The sequence below is a fragment of the Dermacentor andersoni genome, unplaced genomic scaffold (assembly GCF_023375885.2).
Source record: "Dermacentor andersoni unplaced genomic scaffold, qqDerAnde1_hic_scaffold ctg00000042.1, whole genome shotgun sequence".
NCBI classification, from domain to species: Eukaryota; Metazoa; Arthropoda; class Arachnida; order Ixodida; family Ixodidae; genus Dermacentor; species Dermacentor andersoni.
In genome coordinates this window covers 972,501-991,565 of record NW_027314756.1, presented here as the reverse complement: position 1 = coordinate 991,565, position 19,065 = coordinate 972,501, and the positions used below count along the sequence as shown (strand labels likewise).

The following is a 19,065-nucleotide window of genomic DNA, read 5'->3' as shown; positions in this document are numbered from 1 at the left end:
GGTCCCTCAATGTGTGTTTCGGAATTTACGCCGGTGCTATAATCGGTCCCATCTACCTTGATCACACACTGACTGTACAGCGTTACGTGAACGAAATCCTTGAAGGAGTGGTGGACGAGTTACTCATCGAAATCCCGCTGTACGTCACGTCTTCCACTTCTGTGGTATAAGCGAGATGGGGCGCCCGCACACCGCAGCAGCCGAGCACGAAACTGGCTGGATGCGACTTTTCACGCGCAATAGATGGGAAGGCACCGGCCTGTAGATTGGCCGGCTAGGTCACCTGACTTGAGTGAGTGAAGAAACTTTATTGCAGGTCCGGCGAGGACGCGAACTCGTCGCGCACCCGGCTATAGTCCCGCGTCGGAACCGGCAGGTCTAGCCCACCGGCCCGATCGCGGGCACGCCGGACAGCCAGGATTTGCTTTTCTAGAGCGCCGCTACGCAGAAGTGAGACCCTGACTCGCTTCTGACCTGACTTCTCTCAACTCGATTTCTTTCTTTGGGGTTACGCGAAAGATCGTACATACATGATCGAGACAGATGTCAGATTAGTTCAAGGCAAGGATAACAGATGTCAGCCGTAAATTGCCGGCGTCGGTCATCAAGAAAGCCACTGAAGATTTGATAAAGCGGACTCACTGCTGCGTAGCTGTTGTTGTTGTTGTTGTTGTCCTGAATGGCCGTGGCACATACCCACAGTGGGGGATTGGCCAAGAATCGGGCGGTTTAATTAGGTGCCTAAAAATAATATTGATAACAAGGGAGTTAACAATTTGGGCGTGTGAGCTTAAAAGTAAACGTTTTGTCTCTGGAGAAAAAAATAGATAATCAGATGAAAACCGGGTATAAGAAAATAATAATAATAATAATAACAATAATAATTAATAATAGATAAGAAATAAAAGAAAGCTATGGTAGGGAGGGAGAACGATCAATCTAACATGGAAATCGATTGGTTTCAATTAGCTAATTTTGGATCGCCAAGCAAACATTTCTGTGGCGGAACCCAACAATGGAGGCTCCAAAAGATAGGATCACAGGCACTGATAAAGTTAGACCAATAGAGCGAAGCGAATTGAAATCCCCTACAAACAAAATTTCTTTTCTACAGGCAGCCACAGCCCTATCAAGTTGACGTGTACTTTGCACGCCGTTGGGGAAATAAGCATTTATAATTGAAAATGGATGGTATCCTGGGAGGCATAAATCTATGGCCAAAATTTCACAGTCGCAGTCCATGATTTGAAAAGAAATTTTTGCCTTGTGACAAATTTTACTGGAAACAAGTATCATTAATCCTCCACCTCGCGAGTCTCTCTAATCGGAAGGACCGAATACCTTTTAAATGAAAATTTTTCTCTGGTGAAAGCCACGTTTCCTGAAGAAGTAAGATATCTGGATTGAATTGAATAGATAGGCAAGATAAATCTGTTGAAGCTGAAAATATAGAACGACAGTTCCACTGCAGCACTTTCAACTGTCCAATGGTGTAGAACGCACAGCAGCGGCAACTGCCGCCTTTAGAATACTTTCTGTAAGCACAGGAGTTGGTTGACTCTTTTCTGATTTTGGTTTCATAGTTTTTGAAATTGGGGACCCCATACGTTTGGGAGCTCGAGTGTCAAGTTCCATGTCTGTGACAATAACAGTGTCTGAATAAGAGGGCTCATCCTCGCGTGTTTGGACTACCGAAGTAGTGTCTGTGGAATATTCTGCAACTGTGGAAGGCGTCTCTACCTCGTTGCTAGGCGTTTGAGGTGTGGCGTTAGATACTGGGCACTGCATTGGTGTCTTATTGGGCTGCAATATTTGCATCATGTGGCTGGAAATGATTTGTGCTAAGCAATCAGAGAGACTGGATATCAATTTGTCCATAGCTTTAGCCATTGCTTTTTCCACAGCAGAGTCAATTGCTTCTGAGAGGTTAAGATCCATACTTGGAGTGTTGCGCGCTGTAACACCAGAGTATCCGAAGGCCCTGTCTTTGATAACTGAAATTGCATCTCTTCGGGAGCAACGACGGCGGTCGATTATTTCAAGAATTTGTATTTCTTGAGCGCGAGCTGAGCAGTTCGAATAGTCTGCTGGGTGTTCTCCCCCACAGAGGCAGCACTTTTGAGATTGAGTAGAGCATTCACTTGAAGAATGACCATCCCCACAGGTGCGGCAACGCAAGCTAGACTTACATCCTCCTGCGCTGTGCCCGAATCTCCAACAATTCTTACACTGGATTAGACGTGACGCAAGCGGCTCTACACGGAACACAAGAGGCCACACCTTTATTTCAGATGGACATGATGTGCCCACAAACGTTGCAATAACAGATTCTGTAGGAACCCTCTCGTTATTGGCCAGTCGATTGCAACGGTAGATGGCAATGACGCCTGCTGCGGATAGCTTGTCCAGGGTTTCAGTAGGACTTAATCGGGAGTCTACGCCTCGTACAAGACCCTTGGTGCACGCAAGGTGAGGCGGAATAAAAGCACTCACCGGGGGGGAAGCGAATGAAGTGCATTTCAAGAGGTCTTCTACACAGGTCTGGTCGGGTGAACGACACACTATACCTCCCCGTCCGAACGCTCGCACATCAGTGATGGTCTGGAAGTGGTTGGACGTGGCCTTAAGTGCCTTCTGGACAGCCTGTGGATTCGTGATTCTGATGGAACCTCCATTGGTAGGCACAAGCGCCACAGGAATGGTGCTGACGCCACTGCGAAAAAATAAATCTATGGGCAATTCATTAGGTGGCAGGGATGCTGACCAGGCGGATCGCGCCTGGCCAGGAGAACTGGTCGACATCAGCTCAAGACGGCTGACGCAAGGAATGCCAATCAACCAGGAACTAAAATGTGGTTATTGAGACACCTTAAACCACCCGATACTCAGCCAAAACACCACTGCAGGTCAACGAAACGGTCGCTCTATCGAGGCCAGCAGGCACCAGGGACAACCAGTCTGAAGGGCCGGCCTGAACCAGCCTGAAGTTCCGGCGTCGCTCATCAAGAAACCCACTGAAGGTGTGATAAAGCGGACACAGTACTGCGTAGCTGCAAAAGAAGACCTATTCGAACATGTCTTCTAGGCTGCTGTTCAACGGAGCGCCTGCATTGCTGTTCGGTTCATACTGGCACACTCTACACTTTGCCGTTGTTTTACTTCAGTCCGTGTGGCCTGTCATCTTGCTGTTTCTCTGCTTTCGTTTTGTTTTCCTACGGTTATGGCGCACGCCCAGTCCGAGAGATCAGCCAAGATGCAGATGGTGTTAGGGGAATTTGCAGCTACTCCTGAAGAAAGTGAAAATTCTCATAAAGAAATGAATAAAAACAACCTATGAATAACTAAAAAATATCCACGAAACAACTACAATTTTCCCCTCAACTTGATTTGTTTTTCATTTTAAAATTCTTTTTATATTCCCTCCTTCCTGAAGAGTAGGCAGGCGTTCGGCGCCTCTCGATTAAATTTCCATCTCTGTGCAATGCATATGCGTTCCCACATCGCATAATAATAATAATAATAATAATAATAATAATAATAATAATAATAATAATAATAATAATAATAATAATAATAATAATAATAATATTCTGGAGTGTTCAGAAGATATTTCCTCTGTTATATGGTGCATATTACTCAGTACGACAGCAATGGAGGCATTACTCATTCTCTGCCTTTATTCCATCCTCTTTTTTCTCCACCTTGGGCGGCTTCAAGCGCGCGCCTTCTCATGGCGCTGCGGTAGGCAACGACGCCTTATATAACATCCTCGAATGCGTTCTATGCGCGTGAGTAGAAGAAAAAGAAGAACGCAGCCTGCCTCGTGCATTGCGCACCCGCCTCCATTCTGTGGGAGCTACTAGGCGCTTTCGTCCCGCAGTACTTCATCTAAATAATCCGGCGAGGTTTCTTGGACGCCGACCAGCGGGAACTCCTGCTTTTCCCTCGAGCGATACTCTTGCGACGCCTCCTGCCAATCAAGATGCAACGGCCTCAGTCCGACGCCACGACTTCGCACCAGGATGCAAAGACGACTGGCCACGGATTTCGCCACGCTGCTCAACAAGACGACGCCTGCGGCCGCGTTCAGGCATCAGCGACGGTGTCCGCACACGGCGACCCTCGGTTTCAACCTTCTCGTGGGTGGACGAAACGCGGCATGCATCCCGGGGTCTTCCCTTCTGGCGGCCGCCACGAGTCGGCGTTCCATTTGCCCGGAGGCGCTTGCCCGCGCGTCTATAACGGAACAGCAGACAGGTGAATATTCTTACGTGTTCTCTCAGCCAAACTTTAGCATTTCTGAGAGAGATAGTTTAAAAGTATCCTTCATGCAGTGCTCTGGCGAGAGGTCGCACTCGTGTCGGTGGCACCGTACACCAAGGCCCGCGGCAATTGTCGCGCCAAGCAATTTTAAGGCCATTTCGAATACGTCTTCTCACGTAGCGCTAATCCCAATAGAAACGTGCATGTCCTTCGTACATTGGGTGCGCCGGCTCCTTTAACCTGTTAAGCGGGCATGTTGAAACTTGCATAAATGTTTTTCATGCGCAGCAGAAGGCCAAACACAAAGAGAACACATGCGACACTGCGCTCACCTCGTGTGGACGTGTTCTCATTGTGGCAGCCTTGTTTTATTGACTTTAATCAGCAGCGAAAGTAAGGAGATACTTTTTGGTTGTAACTGGTTGTTTGGCATTGGCAGGTTGCTTCTGCTTCGTAAAACGTCGAAAATCACGTTTGGGTGACATTTGCTCTTGTGAACACTTCTAGCTTAATGAAATTTATTTTGTGTAAGCGCCCAGGAGCTAAATTCATGTTATTCGATTAGGCCTTTAATGAAATATTCATTAAGAAAATATAAATTTCACTTAATACTTTATTGTTATTTGAGCATTTAGTATTGAAAGTAATTATGCGAAAGAAAAAAATTATAGAAGAGGACAAACAAACTGCGACGAACTATTTAGGCACAGCGATGCAAATATTCTGATTTATTGCAAAATCTTAACGTTTCAGCGGAAAGCACCACCAAGGAGTCAACCCAAGAAATTCTGGTCGCGGATCTGCTGGTGCAATCTCGGCGTGGCTTCTCACTCCAGCTTCAGCAACCAAGGCGACGGTTCACAGGAGGCGGAACGAGCTCGCAGCCGGTACAGCGTGTCATCCCGGGCGATCTCCACACCAGCCCCGCGTTGTCGAATCCTCCGCCCACCGTCTGACCATCGCACGGGCACCGCGCAGTCCTAGCCCCTGTTCCAGCGGTGGGGCTTGGCGCAAGGGCGACGCGTCTCGCTTCGAGTGCACCCACCGCTTTTGCGTGGCTGGAACGGCTCGTGGCGTCGAGAAACCCGCCGTCATCGCCTTCGACGCGCTGCCCTGTCCCACGTCGAGCACCACGAGACCTTCAACATACGTGCGGGCAGTTGCAGTTCCGCGAGGGCGAGCACTCCGCCGCCATTCTGACTGTGGCGGAGCAGTTTTCGAATATACTTTTCAAGCAGTACAAGGACGTCAGGGCTGTTCGTTCGGATGTTATAGGCTTCCATAAAATCGGCTCTGCAATCGCCGAGCTGGAATCCTGGCTGCCCTCGGGCAATTTTTCCGATGACGCGACTCCAGAGAATTCGACGGATGACGCAGCGCTCCGTTGAGGCGGACATTTCTGAGTTCTTTTTTTCGTAGGGATCTGCGGTAACTTGTACGGCGCTTTTGCCTAATTACGGCGAGATCTTCAATTTTTTTCTATTTTGTGAAAATATATTGTCACCTATGCGATGTTTCTAGTGGCCTGAATATTTACTTTTTGGGGTGCATCGATCGTCATTGCATTGTCGGAATTTAAGGATTCCTTGTTATGATAACAGGCATGAGCTGGCATATCTCGACTTCATATATGCCTAAGTCACAATGAACAAAGCGATTAAAAGGAGAAGAGGAGACATATGAACCGCTGGGACCTTTGTCTCCCTTTCGCTCTGTATTGTCGTCTTTGTTTTTCGTCCGCTACGTACGGGAAGTCAAGATGTAATAACTCGCTGAAATATATCTACACCCTTCAGTTTGATTACTCATTACCTGGTAGGTGTACCATGAGAATTTATGGCTTCTAACTATATCTGCTGATTAGTTTTCAGTTAGGAAGTCTCATATCTCTGACTTGAGCAAATAGTGCAGGCTGTGCACTTTTACGGTGGTCAGTCAGATGGTCAGTCCGCGTGCAATATTTTCTGAAGTGAGACTGATTAGGCTTCCTAGTGTTGCCGCTTACGGAACCGATTTCAATTTCTATATCCTATAAAAAAAGAACCCATTCTCCAGGTTGAGTCTCTAAAATATTTGGGAATTACGTATGGCAGAAACCTCAACTGGAGTCCACACATAGAAAGTGTAGCGTCTAAGGCACAACGTGCTTTAGGTATACGCCGCAGAACGAGTAACCGACAATGTGGACTTAGCAGAGATTCCCTTCTAACGATTTAAAAAATATGTATGTGCCCAATATTGTAATTCGGGTGTGTATTGTTGTCAGGCGGCCCTGCTTACAAAAAAAAGCCTGTGGTTCTTTTGGAGCGTGAAACCCTGCGGCTGTGTTTGGGACTGGGTAGATTTGTGGCTGATGACGTTATCTATCAAGAAGCGCGCCTACCAACATTGCATTGCGGGTTTCGCATCCTAACGATTCAAACATTTCTGAGATTTTACAGCTTGCCACTTAGACGATCTGAATACGCTTTTATTAATGATTCAAATACCTTTTTTCTTGATAATTGGCCAAACTAATAACATAATGGCTACAGACGCTTCAGTGAACAACGAAAAGGCGGGGGTAGGCATTTCCTCGCTTTCGCTTGGCTGGTCATTCCCTTTGGGACTGCAAGATTTCACTCCTGTTTTTGAAGTCGAGCTTGAAGCAGTGATTTTAGCGCTTCGGAAATTCCCTTCGAACGCATTAAGTGCGCTTCTTATAACACGTTTCCCTTCTGTCTGTACTTCGCTTACAGCTTCATGCAATTCGTCAAATCTAAACACGTGTCTAACATTAGTTCCTTCACAGTTGAATTCTCTAAAACTAGTATAGGTACCAAGTCACTGTGGATTACATTTAAATGAAATGGCACACTCATTAGCGCGAGCATGCCTGATTGAACATATAATGCCGGTTCTTCCAGTAGTGGCGCACATAACAGCAATATTATATCGAAAATATTCAATTCATAGAGACGTCACTGAATCAATAACATGGACAGAATTTCAGCACCTAAAATTTCCGTGGAAAATCTAGTGGTGTCCATCAAGACAGTCAGAAGTACTGATCACGAGATTACGCTGCCGTGTTCCTCCATTAAACTTACATTTACACAGGACTCTTCTGACGATTTTGTATGCCCTTTTTTTTCTTGTTTTAATCGAATATGTAGTGCTTTAAAAGATTAAGTAAGCGTGTCAGCGCACAATTCTTGGCCAATACCCCAGTGTCGGTATGAGGCATATATATGGGGCCATCATTATCGACCTGATGTTCTGACACGCGGGCACCAGCGATTGCTCTGGAACCTTCGATGGCTCATGTACAAAAGCCGACGCGCTCGACCATGCCTGTCCGACAGATCAGATTTCGACGATCGGCGACCGTTTTCACCGATATCGCTGTGTTTTGAGTGTAACTTGCTCTTGTGGGCGCCAGTTCGCCCAATAACAATGTTAGTTTTGTCATTCACAGTTTTTTCACTGTATTATTCACCATCACTACTACGCGACTATATATATATATATATATATATATATATATATATATATATACTGGCAACATTTTAACGTATGCGATATAATTAATAGAAACTGAAACGTTCATTCCAACTGACTGTTCGAGAGAAACAGCTTCGCGGGTAATCGGGTTGTCATTCTGTAAGGTCCCACACATCAGGTGTCTTTCTTGTGAATATTGCAAGTAATTTACGTTGATTATACTTCGTTGTCTATAACCTCGACAATGCTATTACCTAGACTAGCGATACGTTTATGCTGCGAAGTTAAACACCGAGTACACTTCTTTTGTTTAATAAATAAAATTGTTTGTCGCAAATGAGCATTGTTCATGTGCGCTGTACTGCTGCTACTGGGCGGTATCCGGGACCTCTGTGGGGCACTCATTGCTTTTTGTCCCTGTATCACCTGGCGATTTTATATAGTTCCAAGAAATAAATGCAAATTCAAATAATTTTTCTGGGCCCCCGTGGCCCTACGTATATTGATAAATAGGTTATGTCTGTTTAGAGAGAGGGAGAGAAGTTTAATGATACGAAATGCTGAGAGGTCGGCCTGAGGTATATTCCTCTAGCCAGCTACTCGGCATTGGGGGAAGGGGAAGAGGGAAAGAAAGAGGGAAGAGGTGCATGATGGGTGACGATGACGATAAAAGGAAGATGTAGAACATATCGCAAGCAATTTCGCATGCTCAAAGTCTGCAACCCAGGCCCGTAGTTTTTAAAATGTTCAGTAATGCCTGAATGGCCTTGAAACTCGATTGAGCATCTGGCCAAGGGCCTAAAATAACGTCCTCCGACAACGGTGGGCTGTCGAGACGCGTAAGGTCGTTGTCCAACCTTTCACGCTCTTCCACGTATACTTAGTGTAGTCACAAAGCACATGACCTATAGCCTCAGCCACATTGCACACCTCACATTGTGGAGACTCGGTGCGTCGTATGAGGTGCACGTATCCGCGCGTAAACGCTACCCCCAGCCTTAGTCTGCGCAGAAGACTGGCACAGCTTCGTTGAATTTTCGGTGATAGCCTAAAATTCATGGTAGGGTTCAATCTCTGGAGTCGTCTGTGGCGATTATCCGGATTGTCCCAGTGCTTTGCTGTCAATTTTCGGATGACACTGGAGAGGAGACAGTTGGCGTCCGCTCTTGAAAAAGGAATTGAAAGCTGTGACTCTCGTTCTTCGAGTGCTTTCTTCGCTTCAGCGTCGGCCAGTTCGTTGCCCTGTATACCACAGTGACTGGGAATCCACTGAAATGTGATGTGGTGGCCATTTCTTGCGCAAAAGTGTAGAGCTCGTCAGTTTGAAGAGCCAACACTCTGTAAGCGCTTTCTTTCAACACCACTCTAAGTAGTTGAAAAGCCGATTTGGCGTCCCTGAAGACTGTCCATACTTGAGGAGGCTGTCGCGAAATATATTGAACGGCCTCTCTGATTGCCACTAGTTCCGTAGATGTTGAAGTCGTCTTGTTATGCAGACGAAACCGTCGAATGACTTGATGAGCAGGCACGACGAAAGCCGCACCAGACGCATACGACGATACCGATCCGTCTGTATACACGCTTACCGAGGAGTCATATTCTTTCGATATATATTCAAGTGTTAAATGTCTGAGGCCGACGGTAGGTATTCGCGATTTTTTAGAAATTCCCGGAATAGATAGACGTACCGGTATTTTGGACATTACCCATGGGGGCATATGTGGAAGGTCAGCCGGGGCAAAGTATTCTGGTATGGCAGATTCTTGCCATTTAACGGCTCTTGAAAAAGTGGAGTCCGGCCGTATATCGGGTAATGTCGATAAGGGATGGCGTCCATGACGACAGAGCAGTCGCAGGAATACTCGAAGAGGGTCGCATCGTAGATAGACAGGTAAAGGGGTGACGCGAGCCTCCTCAATTGTTCCGTGGGTTGAGGTGCAACGTGAAACACCGAGACATGTTTTCAGTATCTGTGCCTGGGCACTTTCCAGCGTGCGTAAACATGACGGGCTCATACCTGATAAAACTGGCAGGCTATACCGAATGTATCCGACGTAGAGAGCCTGGTACAGCCGGAGTAGCGAACACTCAGATGGACCTCACTTCATACCGGCCAGAAAGCGAAAAACTTGAGCAAGCCCAGTTAATTTTTTCTTTAACATTGCCGCATGTTTCGACCATGAAACACCGCGGTCAATGACAACGCCGAGGTACTTGTGGTGGGTGACATATGGGATGGCATTTCCATTGATCATAATTGGATACCAACACATAAGCTTCCGTGTGAACGCTATCGCAGCGCACTTGTCTGGGGCCAGTTGCAGTCCTTGGCACTGCAGGTACTGAGACGTTAAAGAAACAGCTCGCTGCAATCTGGCACGAATTTGCGGTCGTGTGACTGCAGATGCCCATATGCATATGTCGTCTGCGTATGTACTGATGCGTACTGTATCAGGAATTATTTCCGCAAGGCCAATAAGAGCAACATTGAAAAGAGTCGGGGTGAGAACTCCTCCTTGAGGCACTCCACGAACTACAGCGTGTCTTGTCGTTTCGCCATCATTCGTGGACATGAAGACTGTACGACCATCTAGGTAATTATCAATCCACATGTAGAGACGGCCGCCGATGCCTAAATTACTGAAGGCATCAAGAATGACTTCGCGCAGTACATTGTCATAAGCTTCTTTTATGTCTAAGAAAACTGCTCCTACAAGTTGGTGTCGCTTTTTTTCGTGTTCGATCGTGGACATGAGATCAATGACCCCATCTATTGCAGACCGGCCACGTCTAAATCCGGTCATCATTTCAGGATAAAGCTCATTCTTTTCCATGAACTATTCTAATCTAGTGAGCACCATCCGTTCCATCACCTTACCGACACAGCTTGCTAAAGCTACTGGCCGGTAAGATGACATTTCGTAAGGCGATTTTCCTGGCTTTAGGAGGGCGACCAAACGGCTGGTTTTCCACTGCTTCGGGACTGTACTGGATGACCACGTGGCGTTATAGTATGACAGCAGGACTTTCCGACCTTCCATCCCAAGGTGGCACAGAGCAGTATATGAAATACCGTCAGGTCCAGGGGCAGAAGATCGTCTCGACGCAGCAAGTGCAGCTTCCAATTCCGGCATCGTGAAAGGAAGGTCAAGACGATCATATTTAGGAGGTAGCACGGGTAGATCCAATGTTGGACATGCTGAAGCATCGGTACAGGTGACTCTTTTACAGAAGTCTTCGGCAACCTGCACTTCCGTCAGAGATTGGTGAAGTGCATAACACAACTGATAGAAGCATTTCCAGGCTCTTTCACTTAATATTGCGATAGAAATTATATGAACACCCCAGGTGCATTTTTGCCGTAGTCATCCCCGTCGCCGTGATTTTCAGTATAAACTCCAAATGCGACAGCACTACCGCCACGCACCGTATACTGTATGTGCGAGTGAAAGCGTGTGAGAGTGAGCCAACGATCACGGCTCAATCTCGCGTGCGCAAGAGGGGAAAGCGGGGAGGAAGCGCGCGGTCTTCTGTAGCATGCAAGGAACCGCGGGGGGGGGGGGGGGTTGCGGAGGCAGGGGGAGCGTTGTACTTCGGCAGCAGTGCGCGCTTTCATGTGGACCTTGAAAGCTTTGGGGCACTGCAGTCTAGCTGGGCCGACGGCTCGTAACTTTTCGTGTGCTGCGTTTTCGGCTCCTACTTTACGTTAAGGCGATAGACAACACAAAGGTCATTTCGCTCGCTGCTGCTGCCAAGGTTATTCACGCCAGGGTTTTGGCAGCGAGTGTCCACGGTCATCGAGTGTGATGCGTGCGTGTTTGCCTATGCGCGCTGACATCATTATTGGTATTTAGTTAGGAAGCCTGTGTTTACAAGTTTACACCCACACACACACGCACACACAAACATATATATATATATATATTGTGAGCGCAACACATGCCTGACTTTTAAGTTCATCATCTCCACATATCATCATCCATGGTGCATCTGTGCATCTTCTTCATCTGTATATATCAGCAGCAGCAGCACAGCTTGATCCTCGTGGTAGTAGCACGAGCTCGGCTGGAACAAAGCGGTTCCTTACAACTTATAAGTATTGGACGGTGCCTTTCGTTCCCCAAGACCTCTCGCACATTCTCACTGGAGCTCCGCTCGGGTCGCCGCATAACACCAGCGGCCACGTCCGAGGCCACGTCCGAATCCAGACACGTCCGAGGCCGCTGCTCCATTGCAGCCTTCGCCTTCCGTCGTGACCACCGACAGCCGCCAGCGCGACCCCCAAGTCTTCGCTGGTTTGCGCGTAGATGACGTAGAGGACTGGCTCCAAAACTACGACTTCGCAAGTGACTTCAACACGTGGGACAGTTCACAGAAATTACGGAGCATCCCGTTCTACCGGTCCGATGTCGCGAAAACCTGGTTTTGGATCTATGAGCCCGATCTTCCTGACTGGGCGACGTTCTCGCAACAGCTTCGGTAGATTTTCGGTGCCCCAGCTGTTCCTGCTGAGGCCACGAAGAAGCTCGGTAAGCGTATCCAATTCGCTGTGGAATCGTACACTTCATACATTGAGGATGCGTTTGCATTGTGCAAGCGTGTGAACGCCACCATGTCCCAGAGCGACCGACTACGCCACATTATTAAAGGGATAAACACCGTCGCCTTCAATGCCCTGGCTACGCAAAATCCTGCTACCATCCAAGATGTGATGACTACTTGCCAGAGGCTTGAGGAGCTCCAGTCCCTTTGGCTAGGCACCGATATCTCCGACATTCGTCCCCCTTCGACCATGGACGCACGCTTATTCGCGACATGGACGCACGCTTATTCGCGAAGAGCTTCACGGGTGGTGCTCTTCCTGTGCTCCGCAAAGTATCGTTCCTTCTCCACCGACGGCTTGTGCGACTTAAAGCCCCTCCATACACGTTTCCGCCGACCAGGAAAGCGGCGGTGGCGCGTGGATGTAGGGGCTTTAGTGCGACCTCATTCAGCAAGAGATCACGTCCGCATCGCGGCTACCGTGCTCCGACTGCCCCTGCTCCCATCAGGTTCCAATGCATGTCGACGTTGCGGCGCTCTCTGCAGCCATCACCGCCCCTTCGCCTGCACCAGATGACCACCCTCCAGTGGCTTTGTTGTCACCGCCAGTGCGTGTACAGCGTTACTACGCTCCGCGTCCTGCCAGGCCCATTTGCTACTACTGTGGCTATCGAGGGCACATCTCCCGATTTTGTAGTAGGCGTCAACAAGATGAGCAACGTGGCTACGCTCCCGAGGAACGTACACGCATCCATCCAGCATTGGGCTATCAGCGCACGTCTTACCGCTCCTCTTATCACCGGTCACCTTCTCCTTCCTACACTACTGATATGCATGTGAATTCTCGTGACTATCGCCGCACGTCGCCGTCTCCCCGTCTTCGTTAGGTGTCGTCTCTCCGACCCGCTTCTCATGTCACGAACGCCCTCTCGGAAAACTCCCCGATGCAGTTTTAGGAGAGGAAACTGCATCCATTGGACAGCCTACAATTCCTCCAGAGCGACCGTCCAACTTGTTGTCAGTATTTGTAGAAGGTGTATTCGTCGAAGCTACCGTTATTACAGGCGCCGCCATTTCGATTATTCGTCCTGACTTTTGATCCCGCCTTCGAAAAGTGACCACGCCTTACTCCGGCCCTTCTCTTCGTGCAGCGACCAACGCTATTATTCGGCCAATCGCGCAGTGGGTGCCCACAAACGGAATTCGTCACCACTTTTTTTTTACGGTATTTCGTGAGTGTACCCACGAACTCATCTTGGAGTGGGCGTTCTTATCTTTCCCGTCCGCTTCTATCTCTTGTCGTCAGCGCCTCATACAACTGGATGCCACCGGCAAATCTCTTCCTAACCATGAAGACCGCGTTCGTCTCGTCACCTCCTCCGATTACGTTCTTTGGCCATCTAGAGAAGATATTATAAGCGTCAACTCCTGCAACATTGTGAATGGCGACGTGCTCATTCTACCCTACGGCCCTACCCTATCTCGAGGGATTCTGATTACCCCTGGCCTTATTCATTTCTCTCAAGGGTCTGCATTGCTTACCGCCTTAAACCAAACTCGAGCCCGAACCCCAAATGTTGCCTTGTGGATAAACTGTCACTTGCGCTGTTGACACTCATCCCGCTGCAATTGTCACACTTACGACAGTGCCACCCGGGTCAAGATCGCCGCCAAGTAATGCCTCTTCCACACCATTGTTGGCAACCATGAGCCCTGACCTAACGTTCGTCTAGAGTCAAGAACTCCTCGCACTATTGAACAAACACCGCTCCTTGTTCGGCGTGAATTCGCCCTTCCTCGGTATGACTACCGCCGCTACTCACCCCATAAGACTGATGGATCCCGCATTGTTCAGCAGCGCCCATATCGCGTGGCTCTTGCAGAGCGTAAGATCATCGAGGAAAACGTATCAGACATGCTTAGACGAAATATCATACGTCCTTCCTCGAGTCCCTGGTCCTCCCCAGTTGTTCTAGTGCAAGAGAAAGAGGGCTCAGTGCGTTTTTGCGTCGATTACCGTGCACTGAACAAAATCACCCGCAAAGACGTTTACCCCTGCCACGGATCGACGATGCACTATATTCGCTCCACTGTGCCGAATATTTTTCGAGCCTTGACCTTAGATCAGGATACAGGCAAATAGGGATGTCCAAATCCGACAAAGAAAAAACGGCGTTTGCTACCCCTGATGAACTCTCCGAGTTCAATGTGACGTCTTTTGGACTTCACAATACGCCTGCCACCTTAGAACGCATGATCGATAACGTCTTGCGTGGTTTGAAAACGGAAAACATGTCTGTGCTATCTCGACGACATTTGCAACGTCTTCATGAAGTGCTTGCCTGTCTTGAAAACGCTGGCCTGCAGCTCAACAGAAAAAATGAAGTTCCGCCAGCAAGACCATCAAAGTTCTGGTTCACATAGTCAGCACGGAAGGTATTCGACCGGACCCTGAAAAGCTCGCTGCCGTCCTCGAATTTTGCCGTCCGCTGCGCCAAAAAGACCTGCGCAGTTTTCTCGGACTTGCTTCTTATACTTCCGTTGCTTCATACGCAACGTCGCTGCGCTTGCGGCCCCGCTGCATCAACTCCTCGCCATTCATGCGCCCTTCGCTTGGTCCGACGAATGTGAACGTGCTTTCCTGGCTAACTTGCTCTGGCGTCGGACCCAGTACTGTGCCACTTCAATCCGAGCGCGCCCACCATCCTTCACACTGACGCTAGCAGTCATGGTCTCGGTCCCATTCTACTGCAACGTGACAACATCTTCCGCGAACGAGTAATTGCATACGCTAGTCGTACACTAACCACTGCAGAGAAGAATTACACTATAACCGAGCAGGGGGAGTGCCTTGCTGTTGTTCTGGCAGTGCAAAACTTTCGCCCATATCTTGGTAACTGGACATGGTAACTGCAATGTGCAACAACATTTTTGCGTTCCTGGCCCAGTTTGAAGCGTTGCAAGTAATTACTGAACCGCCGATACCCGGTGAGATCACTGCGCAATTCGCTGAAATGTCGGTTGATAAGTGTTCATTGAAAGCGGAACATTCCAAGTGCATTTGTTGCCTAGCATGGTAACGCTTTCGGTTACGACAAAGGAGGAAACAGAACAGTCGGAACGAGCCACGTTTTCAGTCAACATGAACAACAAGATGATTTTATGAACAGTGTCAAGGACTTTAAGAACATCATCACCGTAATGAATGAAACAGGCGGCCCGTAGAACGGGTGTTGTGTCTTTTTCCCCGTTACAATGGCGCAGTCGATTAACAACGGGTCTCCCAACGCCTGGCCGTGAAACATGGTGCTCCTAGAAGAGGTCGCCGCCTTCCGGACCAACATTCCCAGCCCTCAATTGCCGCAACGCCCTTGGACAGCATTCAGGTCTCCACAGCGGCATTGGTAAAGTGCGGCCGCAGCGCTGCTGACGGTGACCTTGAACAGTCTCCGTGACGCGACTAATTCCTTTACTCCACTAGTCGGTCCCGGTGCTTTGGCAACTTCTGCACGGACGCTCACTGATGTTCACGGGTTCAAGGATGACTCTTCCATCTTAGTTCACAACGTGGACACTGGCCGTATCCAATCAACGGACGGACGCGCAGAAGAGATCCATCGCCGAAGGATGTCTCCATGGAGCTGTAGTATCATGGCGTCGTTTTGAAGTACGCCAATACTCAACATGGGCAAAGTGGAGCGCAGCGTTGATTTCCCAATTTGAGGAACTTCCGGGGAGCTACGATATTAGATTTATGGGGATGCGATCCTGCTGTCAGAGGGACAATGGGATGTCGCCACAAACATCTACGGGAAATCATACCTTCTCGAAACTCTCGCCTTGCTTGGGCGTACCCTGCGGTCAGGCAGTATATCACTGGTGGTATCCGAGGTCCCACCCCTGCCGCCCTCCATTTCGTGCAGCCAACGAAACCCAGTCGGCACGCTTTTTGTCCGGAAGGCAGCCGAAGTACAGGATACCGCAAGTCGGCGTTTGGCAGCCACAGCCCCTGAGCACACCTCTCCCCAGGTCCTGCTTAGACGGGGATGTTTTCCTTGCGGCCGCGTGGGCCACTGCTACAGGAACTGTTCGCTAGATCCAAGATAGACCACGCCATATCAAACCCGCCCACTACCAACACTCCGTGTCCGCGTTGTCGGCATAAATGAGCTCACGGTACTTGTTGACACGTTAGCTGAGCGCGCGGCCCTGCTGCGACGTCACGCCACACACACACACTTCAGCCATGGACCGAGCCACCTCTTTGAAGCCTCTGGGTAGCGTGCTGCCCACTGCTGCTCTTCACCTGCGACTCCCCACAGACGATGGAAGCAAGTCTCTGGCCGCTGCTCCCGTCTTCAAATAAGTACGAGCCGATCTGAACCTAGGAACCGACTACCTACTGTCCGTTGACGTGCATCTCGTCATCGAGGGCGTTGCAATCCTTTTCCACCCAATAGCCTCAACTTCAACAGCTACTGCAGTCGCTACAGGGGAGCCTGACAGATGTATAACAGTTTTCACAGTTCTCGAACGCTATGGAGCGATTTTCGCAGACATTACATTGTAGTTACCAGGCACTAACTCACTGGAACATCGCATTCGTATGGAGGAGCACCCAACCATATACATACCATTGCTACGTTACACTGATCGGGAACGTACCGTCATTGCCAAACAAGGGCAGCAAATGCTGGCCGCTAGCGTCATCCAATGATCTTGTAGCCTTTTGGCCGCACCTGTCGTCTTTGCTACGAAGAACGGCAGTCTCCGGTTTTGTGTTCATTATTGAGAGTTAAGCAGGCATACCACCTCTGATTCCTACCCACGTACCCGCATTGACGACGCCACCAACAACTTGCGAAACTCTAGATTCTATTCATCACTTTATCTTCGTTCGGGGCACTAGGAAATCAACGTTACTGTGGAAGGCAAGGATAACACAGCGTTGCGAACACCTTCCGGCCTTCATTAGTTTAACCACATGCCTTTCGGGCTGCGAACAGCGGCAAGTGCATTTTAGCGTGCCATGAGTATTTTTCTCGGCACATTCAAAGACCACGCTTGTGTCAGGTTCCTCGGCAACATATTAGTCATGGGCACAACAGAAGAAGAAATCATTGGAAGATGGACGAATTTCTACAACGACTTTATGATGCGGGGTTCCGATTAATCCGAGAAAATGCCAATTCCTTTCCAACAACGTGACCGCAGGGAACCTCTACCCGAAAGGGTGGCAGCTGTAGCCAGCTTTCCTACTCCGATGTGTTCGAAGCAGCTACAGGCATTTCTGGGCCTCGCGTCGTGCCTGCTGAAGTTTGTTCCAAGCCTCACATGGACAGCAGCTCCACTCACGAACATGCTTAAGAAAGCCTCGAGGTTTGAGTGGGCGCCTTCACAAGACACCGCATTTAAAGCCCTCTAGCACCGGCTCACACAACTTCAAGGACGAGTAAGACAACCAGGTGGAGCCTGATGCCAGCCAGGCCGGCCTAGGAGTAGTTCTCCTTGAGCGCTATCCCGATGGGGCTAAGCAGCTTGTCGCCTGCGTCACTTATAAATTATGATACATGGAGCGCCATTACTCCTTGAATGGCCTGGAGCGCTTGACCGTTGTCTGGAGCGTTCGCGAGAAGATTCGGCACTACATCTTCGGCCACAAGTTCCCTATCGCGACGGGCAACGCCGCCATGCATGGGTGTTTGCCAAACAACCCCTGAAGCACAAGTTCACCCGCTGGATCATTCGACTGCAAAATTAATTCATGCCTACGACGTAAAGCATCGGGTTGCGACGCGAAACCAGGTTTCTGATGCACTATCGCGAAATCCATGGGAGGAGAGCTCACCTCAAACCGAAGAAGGGTGGATCTGGTTCTTAAAACTGGACGTTTCTCTCAACGGTGTGATTCAGATTTGGCATCAATAATAACCTCCCTCGGAGATATGCAGTGCGATTCCAAATTTGTGCTGTGCCAAAAACTTTGTATCGACCCCAATCGGCCAGCAACCAAGATTAATGTCATCTTCTACTAATCCCCTCGACCATGCATTCTGAAATCCTCCACGCCATTCATGATACCCCGGAAGGTGGACACACACCCTTACGGGCTAATCTTCGTAAGATCCAGGGACGTTATGTGGCCTAGGATGGATAAGAGCATTCCGTCGTACTTCACGAACTGCGAGATGAGCCAAAAGCATAGGTGTCGCCCGGGATGCCAAGCTATTCCGCTCCCTGACACTATTCGTCACAAAACGAGAACCCGCCGTGGTTGCTCAGTGGCTATGGTGTTGGGCTGCTGAGCACGAGGTCGCGGGATCGAATCCCGGCCAAGGCGGCCGCATTTCGATGGGGGCGAAATGCGAAAACACCCGTGTACTTAGGTTTAGGTGCACGTTAAGGAACCCCAGGTGGTTTAAATTTCCGGAGTCTCCCACTACGGCGTGCCTCATAATCAGAAAGTGGTTTGGCACATAGAACCCTATAACTTAATTTAATTTAACAAAACGGGAGTGATCACGTCGACCAATTACCAACTACAGCAGGAGGGAAGCGGGACGTGTTAGTCGCAGTGGACTGCTTATCGAAGTTTGTGGAAGTCATTGCAGTGCCTTCTCTCGCTGCTAACTTGGTCATAAATTTCTGCAGGACCGCTTTCAATGGAAACACGGTCTGCTCAAGAAACGTGGTTCCAGACAGAGTGCCCTTTAACCGCAGTCGTGAACTTTGAACTTACTTCCTGAATGCTGGCGTGGAATACTACTTCACTTTAGC

General features: G+C 49.0%; 1 long non-coding RNA gene across 1 annotated transcript; it reads left to right on the top strand.

Moving 5' to 3' along the window:
- The first annotated feature begins 3,810 nt into the window (after positions 1 to 3,810).
- On the top strand, positions 3,811 to 5,775 carry LOC140214420 (uncharacterized). The gene is made up of 2 exons (XR_011891356.1): positions 3,811 to 4,257; positions 5,017 to 5,775. It is a non-coding gene; the product is annotated as an uncharacterized lncRNA (long non-coding RNA).
- The last annotated feature ends 13,290 nt before the right edge of the window (positions 5,776 to 19,065 follow it).